The sequence below is a fragment of the Momordica charantia genome, assembly GCF_013281855.1.
Source record: "Momordica charantia cultivar OHB3-1 chromosome 8 unlocalized genomic scaffold, Mcharantia_2.0 BLBB01000008.1, whole genome shotgun sequence".
NCBI lineage: Eukaryota > Viridiplantae > Streptophyta > Magnoliopsida > Cucurbitales > Cucurbitaceae > Momordica > Momordica charantia.
The window spans coordinates 22,287,642-22,299,307 of record NW_028275166.1 but is presented as its reverse complement, the minus strand read 5'-3'; positions in this window follow the sequence as shown (position 1 = coordinate 22,299,307).

The window sequence follows — 11,666 nt, the reverse complement described above, 5'->3', positions numbered from 1 at the left end:
TAAGGAGACTACCACAATGGAGCTGATGAATGCATTGTCCAACATATATGAGAAGCTCTCGGTAAATAATAAGGTGTATCTCGCAACTAATTTTTTTAATTTGAAGATGGATAAAGATACATCTGTGGCTGCCCATATAAATGAATTTGATACGTTGATTAACAAATTGGTTGTTGTGGATTTAACATTTACGGACGAATTAAATGCTATCTTGTTGTTGAGATCCTTACCTGATAGTTGCGAGCCTATGAAGGCAGCTATTTCAAATTCCTTGTGGAAAAGAGAAATTGAAATTCGCAGATGTCAGAGATGTAGCTCTTGGAGAGGAGATTTGCAGAAAGGATTTTGGTATTGCATCTACTTCTGGTACAACATTGAATGTGAACAGAGGAAGAAATAATAACAGAGACCACGGAAAACGTGGAAAGTCAAGAAACAACAGAAGCAAGTCTAGAAATAGCAGACTAGTATGTTGGAATTATGGTAAGATAGGACATTTGAGGAGGAACTGCAAAGCCCCAAAGAAAGCTGAGGGGAAATAAGTCGGTGCAAATGTTGTTGCTGAAGAAATACATGATGCTCTAGTTCTTGCAGTTTTGAGGGTGCTCATAACACATGGGTGGTAGATTCAGGTGTGTCTTTTCATACAACAAGACAATATGACATTCTTGAGAATTATGTTGCAAGAAATCATGGAAAGGTGCATCTTGCTGATGGAGAGCCTTTGGACATCATTGGGATTGGTGAAGTTAATTTAAAAATGGCAAACGGTTCTGTCTGGAAGATTCGCAAGGTACGTCACGTTCAGAATATGATGAAGAACCTGATTTCCGTGGGGTAGCTGGAGAATGAAGGATGTGAAATATCATTCGGTCAAGGAAACTGGAAAGTTACAAAGGGTTCCATAGTGATCGCTCGAGGAAGAAAGTTAGGAACTTTGTATGTCAACGACAACGATAAAGATACGATAGCTATTATAGATCATTTGAGTCAGACCCAATTATGGCACAGTAAGCTGGGACATATGAGTGAAAAAGGTATGAAAATTCTTCACTCTACAGGGAAGCTAGAAGGACTTAAGGCAGTTGAACACAAGTTATGTGAAGGATGCATAATTTGGAAACAGAGTCGTGTCAGTTTCTCAAACACAGGTTCAACGCCAAAGTCTACAAAATTGGAGTTGGTTCACACCGATGTGTGGGGGCCTTCTGAAGTTTCTTCCATTGGAGGTTCTAGATACTATGTAACTTTCATAGACGACTCAAGCAGGAAGGTATGGACTTATTTTATTAAATATAAGTCTGATGTGTTTTCTGTTTTCAAAACATGGAAGGCTATGGTAGAGAATGAGATAGGTCTGAAAATCAAAAGCTTGAGGTCAGATAATGGTGGTGAGTATGTTAGTAGGGAATTTAAGAAATATTGTGAAGCCAGTGGAATTGTGATGGTAAAGACACTACCAAGGACACCATAGTAGAACGGTGTGGCGGAGAGAATAGACATGATGTTGAATGAGCGTGCTAAGAGCATGAGAATACATGCAGAATTGCCTAAGATGTTTTGGGCAGAGGCAATCAATTGTGCGACCTATCTGATCAATAGGAGCCCGACCACATCACTAGACTTCAAATTGCTTGAATTAGTCTGGACTGGTAAACAGGTAAACATTTCCTATCTAAAGGTTTTTGGCTCTGCAAACAGGAGTAAATTGGATGCCAAATCCAAGAAATGTTTCTTTATTGGGTATGGTGGAGCTGAGATACGTTACAGATTTTGGGATGACCAAAACAAAAATATTATCAGAAGCAAAAACGTGATCGTCAATGAGAAAGTCTTATACAAAGACATAAATAAAGTTGATTCAGGAAAGACAGAGTTAAATGGAAGCATAGAGAAGACTCAATATATAAGTCCTCCTGAGGTTGAGACTAAAACAACAGAGATTGAGGATCAGAATACAATTACTCCTGAGGAAACAGTTGTGGGATCTGATGAACAGATTGTGGAATCTAATGAACAGATTGTGGAATCTAATGAACCAGTTGTGGAAACTGATCAGGTTCAGAGAACACCACCACCAACAGTTAGAAGATCTAGCAGAACAATCAGACCACCACAGAGGTATTCCCCTACATTGAATTACATTTTACTGACTGACAGAGGTGAACCTGAATGTTATGAAGAGGCAGATCAGCTGGAAGACTCTGTTAATTGGGAGTTAGCCATGAAAGATGAAGTGAATTCTTTAATTATCAATCAGACATGGCAACTTGCTGAGTTACCAAGAGGTAAGAAAGCTTTGCAGAATAAATGGGTATATAGAATGAAACAGGAGCCCGACGGTAGCAAAAGGTACAAGGCAAGACTTGTAGTCAAAGGCTTTCAACAAAAGGAAGGTATTGACTTTAATGAAATTTTCTCTCCCGTAGTTAAACTAACTACCATTACGACTGTTCTATCGATGGTGGCAGAAAAAGATTTATTCCTGGAACAAATAGATGTAAAAACAGCTTTTCTTCATGGTGATTTGGAGGAAGAAATCTACATGGTGCAGCCATAGGGATTTGCAGTACAGGGACAAGAGAAAATGGTATGCAAACTTTAGAGAAGCCTGTATTGTCTCAAACAGGCACCCAAACAATGGTATAAGAAGATTGACAGTTTTATGTGCAGTAGTGTATTTCAGAGGCTTTTTTACACAGTATCTATAGAATGAGCACTGTGAACTATCTGCTTCAAAAAGATAGTTGGTTGAATAAAACAGAAACCTTCTTTGGAGAGGGAGAGGAAGCTGCCTGATTCGATGGTTCTTGCCGGGAGAGTCGCATCGGAGACATCTTTATCTGAGGAGGAGGCTTCGTCGGCCGGCTCCTCAGATAAAGATGTTAGGATCGAAAGAAACCTTCTAGCTAACCGGGTCAATTCAAACTCACTACATATGAATAGAATTGAAAAGTTGTAGGAACTCGGAGGAGTTAGAGCAGGGAACAATGGGCATCCCTGCCTGGAAAACAAGAGTAGAGTCAGGCGAAGGACCTGACCTAGATGGAAGGGAAGAATGTGGACAGACGGAACCAAAGAGGAGCTCTCCCTGCTTAGCGCATGCTACACTTTCTCCCTTCTCGACCAGACGAAGGAGATATGAATTCTATTCAGGCGGGCCAAGCAGCGGACCGTTAGGTGCGTAGGGTGCCGCGGTTTGTGGGCTTGAAGGACTTAGCACCATGACAAGTGGTATCAGAGCCAAAGGTTCGGCCAAGCCATTCAGGCAGATCATTGCTGTTATATAAGAACTCAGGGTAACTCATTCATCATTTTATTGCTATATGTTGATGACATGTTGATAGGAGGACCAAACAAAGAAGAAAATTCTGAAGAATTATCTAAAGAATTTGACATGAAAGATTTGAGAGTTGCCAAACGAATCCTAGGGATGAGGATAGAGAGAAAAGATGGTGTTTTGACTCTGTCACAGAAAGAGTATGTTAATAAAGTATTGAACAAGTTTAACATGAGAAATGCAAAACCTATGAGTACTCCTTTAGCTAGTCATTTTAAATTATCTAAAGAGCATTCACGACTACTGAGCATGAAAGAGATTATATGGCTAAAGTGCCATATGCTTCAGCTATAGGAAGCTTGATGTATGCCATGATTTATACAAGACCTGATATTGCACATGCAGTGGGAGTTGTCAGCAGGTATATGAGTAACCTTAGGAAAGCAACATTGGGAGGCTGTGAAGTGCATATTCAGATACTTGAGGAAGACGATTGATTATGCTCTGCACTTTAAAAGATCAGGTTTTAAACTGCAGGGATATGTAGATGCAGATATGGCAGGGGATACAGATGGCAGAAAGAGTACTACTGGGTATGTTTTTACGTTGGGCAATACTGCGATTAGCTGAGTCTCCAAACTACAGAAGATAGTAGCACTTTCTACTATAGAAGTTGAATACGTTGTAGTTACTGAAGCAAGCAAAGAAATGATATGGCTTCAGTCTTTCTTGGAAGAACTTGGCTTGAGATTGGGAAAATGGACTTTGCATTGTGACAATCAGAACGCTATTCATTTAGCAAAGAATCCAGTGTTTCATTCGAGAACGAAACACATACAGATAAGATACCATTTTATCATATCAACTTTGGAAGATGGAATGTTGTTGCTTGAAAATATTCTAAGTTGTCAGAATCCAGCGGATATATTTACCAAGGTCGTCCCTGTTGATAAACTGAGAAGTTGTGTGCAACTTCAGTTGAACTTCTCTACGACTAGAGAGGGTAGAAGAGACATATTGCTTGCTTTGTCTCCAAGTGGGAGATTGTTAGGATTATAGAGCCAAACGAAGAAGAAAATCTTTTTCCTATTAGGAAAAAGTCCATAATTTTTCTTTGTCCTATTTAGTTTGAAATTTTTTTTTTAATTTTCCATTCCCTTTTAGTTTTTGTCATACCATCTATTATAAATAGAGATAGATGAGTCATTTGATTGATGTGCACAAATAGAGAGTCGTGAGAAATTCTCCAAGAAGAGAGAGTTTGAGAACTCAATACTTGTGTATCCGTTCGAAAGTTTGAAAGACTTGTAGAGTGATTCGTGAACCTTTTCTGTGTGAGGGAAAACTGAGAGAAACCATTGTAAGGGGCTTGTAAACTCTTGGGAGATTCTTCCTGACATTTTAGTAGAACCTGCAACGGTAGCAGAGAACTGGATGTAGCCCACACTAGGTGAACTAGTATAAATCTGGCGTTTAATTTTCTTCTCCCTAATCTTTATTTATCGTTCTTGTTACCTAGAAGTTTTAGATTATTTTATCTAATCCTTTTAAGTGTAGGCTACATTTTTTCACAACACTAATGTCGTACGAATGCCCCCAATGCGATTAGAGGCGTCGAAAAACCTCTCCTAGTGGAGTGTCTGGCACGGTGTCACGAGCGTAGTCCAAATGTTGCTGCATCACTATGAAAGGATAGATCAGAAAAGATGCAGAATGTTGGGAGGGGTTCCCATGCCCCAGATTAGTCACCCTATTCTCTCTCTACTTCCTTGTCCCTCCGTATATGGGGGGTGGGGGGAGGGGGGCGGGCGGGAGGAGGGAACCCTAACCGAGGTAAGTTGAAATTTCTCACACAACTCTAGGTGAGAATTCGACACACACTCTCAAGCAGATTCCAATTTGAGATTTCTGCTTCTTTACTCTATTTGCTCCATAGTTGTTTTCTCCCACCTTAATTTCTAACTTAGACATCAAAGTGCATTAGACAGAGCACCACACTGATGCTAGATTTTTGCATGCAGGTGAACCTTGAGCTAGGAGACGATGGTGTACGTGACACTTTTGTGACACTTATGTCGCATCAGTCCAAAAATTGGCTTCAACAATATAAAACTCTCAAACTTTTAATAACAAGATAAGATATATATCATGAGTTATTTCAAGAAGCTATGAAAGATATATATGATAGATTTTTACCAAGATATGTAGTGTACATTGAAATATACTACTACTTCCACTACAAAAAACGGGGCTTTTAGAGACATGGACGTCAAATTGTGGATAAAAGTAACTATCAGTGACGCCAGCGTAGCCACGTGTCGCTAATTAATAGTTCTAGCGACACAGATTGATTTTTGGCGACAAATTTCCTACATCCCTGAAAACCTATTTTCTTATAGTTTTCATAAGGGAGAAATCCACACTTATAAAAAATAAATTTATTCATAGTTCAATCATATAAGAGTGAGAATTCGAATATCTGATGTCTAAGACAAAAGTATAATCCTTCAATAAAAGTTTTAATTGTCAACGTTGATGGAAACGTTGAGGTCTCAATTTCATATAAATATCGATAAAATCCTGATGTTGATAGATATTTATGTAAAAGTTAGAGAAATTTAAAAATTGTAAAAAGTAAACATCATTCTATTCTAAACAAGTTAAATTTTTTTAATATTAATATGATGTATTTATTAGTGGCATTTTGTTGATATTTTTCATATTTTGTCGATTTTTTTGTATTATGATGGAAATGTCGATTTACCCTTCATGTCGATGTCGAATCCATAGATACATAGACCTATCGATGTTGACATATATTTAATATCATGCCTTCAACTAGTTCAGCTATTGGAAAACTTACTACTAATGATGTAGTATCAACATAGCTAATAGTTTTGGAAAATTGTGATCCAAAAGGTGTAAGGTGCAACCAGATCTCACTCTCTCTTAACTCGAGGAAGTCCATTAAAGCACATATGGTAACTGTAAAAACGACAAGTGATAATAAGATATTGCAACCTTAATTCCATCCCAAGATTATGTTTTACAAACATGGCAACTCATTTTACCTTATTCATCTGCCAGCCTACTAACCAACAATCTTGCCTTATTTACATCTTTTTTTTACTAACATTCCTTTCCTAATAAAGTTGATATATTGTATTTTCTATTGTACTATCCTTTTTTGTATTGCGATGGTTCACAAAGAACCAAAATCTAGAACTCTTTGACTTTCTATATAGGTTTGTATTATTTAAAATCTAGAACCATTTGGTAAGAAACTGCCATCGATGAAATAGACAGATATTCCCTTAGCCATTCATTAAATCATTTTCACCAAAATTGTGTTCTTTCTCGGCAAGCTATTATGGTATGTGAAGAAGATGGCGTTGCTTACTAAAACAAAACAATGTTTAAGCTGTAGATCCGCTTACCATAACCTCACTACTGTCGCTCAGCCCTATAAATACAAGGTTTCAAATTTCAAAAGTTTAAGCAAACTAGAATTTCAAGAGCACATTTCTTAGAAAATTAAAGACCCTTTTGGATTCAATATTATTAGCCTGTTCTCCAGAACCTTAACTATGGCATTCAACTTTCTTGTGCTCTTTGTAGTTAGCTTACTAGTTGTCATCAACCATTTTGTTAAGTTTTCTTATAGCTTTAGGTTTAATGCAGTAGTGTCTTTAGATGGTACAGGTAATTTTGTTCGAGTTAGTGATGCAACAGCGGCAGCACCTAACTTCGGCACCACTAGATTTTATATTCATATAAAACCTGGCATTTACAAGGAGCATGTTGAAGTTCCAGTTCAGAAAACATTTATTGCTTTGATTGGAGATGATGCTTCTACGACCATCATCGTTGACAATAGAAGTAATGGGAGTGGGTTTTCAACTTCAGCAACTGCAACCCTTAGTAAGCCTTATATTTTCAATAATAAATTTTACAGTGCATGTTGATTTCCTTCCCTTCTTATTCAAATAAATTCTGAAGTTAAAACTTCAAGTGTTTTATTTGCAGCTGTGAAGGGTCAAAATTTCATGGCTCAATCCTTGACTTTTCAAAACTCCGCTGGACCAAATGAACACCAAGCAATTGCGCTTCTTGACCAAGCTAAACACACAGCATACTACAAGTGTGTGTTTCTTGGCTATCAAGATACTCTATATGCAGCAGCAGTGCCCCAATTCTTCAAGGAGTGCGATATATATGGAAGTGTTGACTTTATTTTCGGAAATGGACTTGCAGTATTCCAAGACTGTAATATATACGCTCAATTATCAGGCATTATCACAGTCACTGCACAATCCAAAGACAAAGTAAATGACCATAGCGGGTTCATCTTCCAGAGGTGCAATGTGACAGTATCGCCAAATATAGCATCAAGTAGGGACAAGGTTATAATGTTTCTTGGACGACCATGGAGAACTTATTCAATGGTTGTTTTCATTGAGTCATATCTTGACAATGTAGTTCAACCAAAAGGATGGTTAGAGTGGCCAGGAGTTCCAGTGAATCTATTGTTTTATGCCGAATATAAAAATAGTGGTCCAGGAGCTCACACTCCTCAAAGGGTACATTGGCCTGGTTATCATGTATTGTACAATGCAAAGCAAGTTGCAAAGTTTACCGTTGAAAACTTCATTGATTGGACTAAATGGTTACCAGAAACTGGCATACCTTTTAGGACTGGTTTGTAAGTAATGTTGAGACGTAACCCTCGATTCTACGAGATGATATTATAAATAAATTTTTATTATGAAGGCATAATATGAATTTTTATAGGGGCACTTGCAAATATGCCAAAAAATTTTAGTAAAATAAACAAAATAACAACCACATTTAGTTTTTTCAAATATAACAAATTTTTTTTTCAGAAAAAACGGAGGTCCAATTGTAAATTACAAATTCGCCCTTTAATATATCTAATATATATCTGTAATATATCTGATCACTGATATATATCTCTGATATACCACTGATATAATAATGATATACAATTGATTTACTTATGATATAACCATGATATCTACTCAACTTCTAACATGTCTTACCATTGATATACGTATGATAACCATTGATTTACTGTGCTAATACAATACATATATATTTGATATGTCTCTAATTTACCGTTGATATACAAATGATATACCACTGATATAACTATGGTATCTACTGATATGACTTATTATATAATTATATGATTTACCACTAATATAACACTGATATATAATTAATATGCTTCTAATTTACCACTTATATACCTCCGGTATAACCATTATATCTACTAATATAACTATGATATATGTGTGTTGATATCATACTATTATATCCAACATTTTTTTCAGATGAAAACAATGGTGAAAATTTTTTATTTTTTATTTTTGAAATATAAAGTTATTATATAAAAGGTTTATGTGGACCATGCACGTCCAAAAAGACAAGCTAACATTTTGATATACTTTATAAATTTAAACAATTGATATCCCTTATATTTAGTATCTAATTAATATTAATATTGAATAAATAGTAGTGATATAGTAATCAACATTATGGATAATATTAGTATATTAATCAACAAATTGAAATGATAAACTATAATTTAAACATCTGATATACCACTAAAAATTAAACATTTGATATACCTTATATTTAGTATATGAGTTGGAAATATATTTAGTATATCAGTTGGAAATATATTTAGTATATCATAAATTTGAAGTACATCAGATATATATATATTATATGTATAATACGTACATTTGATGTCTATCAGTGGTATATCTGATAATGTATATCATAGTATATTTGATACTGTATATTAGGGGTACATCGAAGGTATATCGGAAGTATATCAGAGTTACATCAGATGTACATTAGATATATATTTGATGTATATCATATACAAATTTATATTAGATATATATCAGATATATATTTGATATAAATTGGATGTATATCAGATATAAATATACACATATATATATTAGATATCATTAAGGGTAAAATTGAAATAATAAAAAATCCGAAAATAAAAATTCAAATATTTTTCTATATTTGAAATTTTGAAAAGCTGATGACATTTTTTGAAATATATAAAATATTTTTGCTATCCATTACAATTACCCATTTTTATATGGTTAGTTCAATGAAGTTCCATAGCAGTAATTTTTTCTAGTTTCAATATGTCTTCCTTATAAAGATAAACTCACTACTTCTTACATTTAAGATAAATATGTGATATAATTTTATTATGATTATATGTGTTCAGTTTATTCATACTTGTGATGTAAGTATATATGGGTTACAACTATGGTGGGGTAATACATGCAACCTGTTAATGCAGAAATCTGACCTTTTGGAATTCTACAAAATCCGCACCAATCTCCTAGATTTAAAGGGATCGATAAGACATGCAAAACAAAAAAGTACTAAAGATCAATACGACTCTTGTCACATAGGCTCCAATTCTTAAGTCAGAATCGGAGTAGTTGAGTATGGAGAGTAAGGTATTGTGGCCTCCCTTTAGGTTTGGTTCACCCTCTTATTAATAGAAGTCAAATCCTAATGCATTTAGGAATTATAGAGGTCGAATCCAAATCCTTTTAGGATTTACATAAGTCGAATCCTAGTGTGCTCAGGAGATCTGGCTCCTAGGCCCATGCGTTTCATTGTGGGCCTAATGTCGAATCGAGGGTCGAGACAAGGTAGGTTTGGGTCGGACGGCACAAAGGTTGAGAGAGAACCGCCATGTTTCTCGGTCGATGGCTGAGAACTCCTCGGTGCAGAGGCCTGGTCGACCGTGGTCGACTCGAGCTACTGGGTTCATGCGTCTGATCTTCCAGTCTGGTCTCCCCTTCTGTCGTTTGGTCCGTTCTTCTTTTATCTTCCTATAACAATAGCCCCATTCTCAAAATAGAAGGCAAAAAGCATGCTAACGCTTCTATATTGAGAGTACTTGTTGCTCGATATGGATGACTACTTTTGTGGAATAACCCTTTTACCTTTTTGTTCGCTATTGGTTGTCGTTTTTATGGGCTGGTTTTCTATTACGTCCTCATAATCATGATAGATACAAGTGCAAGTGTACACTATATCCATCGATTGTAGTATGAACGAGGTCGAATCCATAGGGACTTATGGTAATATTTTAAACTATGCTTAAAGATACTAGAAAATGCAAGAAGACAATAAAATAGCGTTGTGGTGTATAAACAGTAAAAGTAAATATCATAAGCAAAAGCGATAGACAAATCCAACAGTGAACACACTTTTAAATGTTGGTAACAAGGAAAAGCTTCAGCATAGAACAACGAAAGGGGGGGAGGGGGTTAACAGATTTGGAAAAGTGGGAGAGATTAACATGTTTTCACTAACCCCAACCTTTACTCTAGCACAAAATTACTCGCTATTGCTCAACTCGACATGGTTCCCTTCCGAGACACCAAAACACCACCCACAACTCCCGTTGTTAGCAATCAAAGCAATAAACACAAGTTTTAAGCATGATTAGGGGACCACATTCCTGAGTATCCACGAACCTACTAAAGAAAAGTAGCTAATCACAAACAGAGCAAGTCAACTACCCATAAGCCCTTTCGAGTCATACAAAAGCTAGCATACTAAACAAGGTGGCAAAAAATGCTCAGCAAGATGAAGACAATACGCACAACTCTATTTAATAGCGAAATAAAGACAGATAGAGTTTCGGTTGTTTAGTAGTTACAACAATCAAATCTCCCAAAAAACGAGGTTTAGTTCATGGAGGAAAAAGGAAAATGCAATGGGTAAAGAAATGATACAACTCATTCTAGAGAAAAAGAGAAAAAAGGCCGATGGAGATAGCAGAACGTATGCAATAGCAGCAGAAGCTACTCCCTGTCGTCAGTTGTCCCCCCGAAAATGGTGGGATTCCTCTCCCTTGTCTTTTCCAACACCAAATAATGTTCCCTATTGGTATCTGTGTGTGTTGGCTAGGGTATTCTTCTGTCCCAGGTCCCAATTTTAGGGCACCCAACTGGTAATTGTACGAGTATGGTAAAATATCATGTATCTGGGATAGTTACTGCACAGTGAATCCATACTCCAACAATTGTTTGCTCCAGCTCGTTTATTCTCTGTTTCGAACACGCTTTATCCATTCCTTTCTGGGCTTAGCGTTTTCTTTATGCCTTTATCTTATTTTTTGGAACCTACACATAAAAGCCAATAATAAGGGATTCAACACTATTTTAAGTTAAAGCATCCAAGATATGAGACTTCAGCTCAAAATTTAATTCCTAAGATCATTCATGATGTTTAAGAGCCAAAATAGACACATTTTACCATTTATTTGCCCAAAATTTCTCAAATAATAACTAGAATAACTCTCTTTTGGAGA